This window comes from Micropterus salmoides, unplaced genomic scaffold (assembly GCF_014851395.1).
Source record: "Micropterus salmoides isolate LMB-PRFRI ecotype aquatic unplaced genomic scaffold, ASM1485139v1 Ms_hic_scaffold_2, whole genome shotgun sequence".
Taxonomy (NCBI): domain Eukaryota; kingdom Metazoa; phylum Chordata; class Actinopteri; order Centrarchiformes; family Centrarchidae; genus Micropterus; species Micropterus salmoides.
In genome coordinates, this window is record NW_024041150.1 from 45,762,740 (window position 1) to 45,763,653 (window position 914).

The window sequence follows — 914 nt, forward strand, 5'->3', positions numbered from 1 at the left end:
TGTATTGCATTATATGGATGAAATTTTCGGTGCTCTTCAAAGGCTAATATTTCTAAAACTGACTGACGGAACGGGTTGATTCAAAGTACCAGTAGAAGCTTGACAACTGCTGCATCACATACAAGTGTATCCACAATTCTAGACGCAAGTATCCGTGAGTTATTGAGGGACCAAATGATTCCAGATTCCTATCTATTGCATTACGTGGATGGAATTTTGGGTCCACTTCAAAGGCTGATATTTCAAAAAAGTTATTGAAGGAACGGTTTTATTTCAAGTAGTTATAAAAGTTGGAAGACTCCTGTATAAAGGACAGGTGTCTGCATGACTGTAGGTACATGTAATGATGAGTTAGTAAGGCACCAAATGATTCCAGATTCTCATCCATTTAGTGGGCTAAATATGCAGATCTGGAGTTACATGAAAGGCTGGCACTTTAAAGAAAGAGGGAGAGAGTGGTCTGGGTCCAAGTACCTAAATGGCGATGCCCATATGGTGTCTGCAGAAATCAGGGCAACGATTAATGCCATTTGTTCTTACCTGGGTCTGTGTGGCTAACTGTCAATCATTACAAACTTTCATACTGAGAAGATTTATTGTGGCACCGTATTTACCTATGCGGGATGTATGCATGGTCACAACCAAAAGGTATGGTCACGTCTCTGCCCATTTGGAGTTGCCTTGCACCAGTACTGTGGGTTAATTTCTTCCGGTCCATGTATTCATGAACAGGATGTGAAAATGGGATTTGTGACCTTTGCCTGTGTTTCAAGTAGCACAAGTGATGATGAGCTAATAAAGAAACCAAAACATTCTATATTCTCAAGTCCAAAGGATCGACTACACTTTGGGTGCACTTCAAAAGCTGATATGTCAATAACTGGTTGAAGGAAGGAGTTCATTTCAATTGCCAA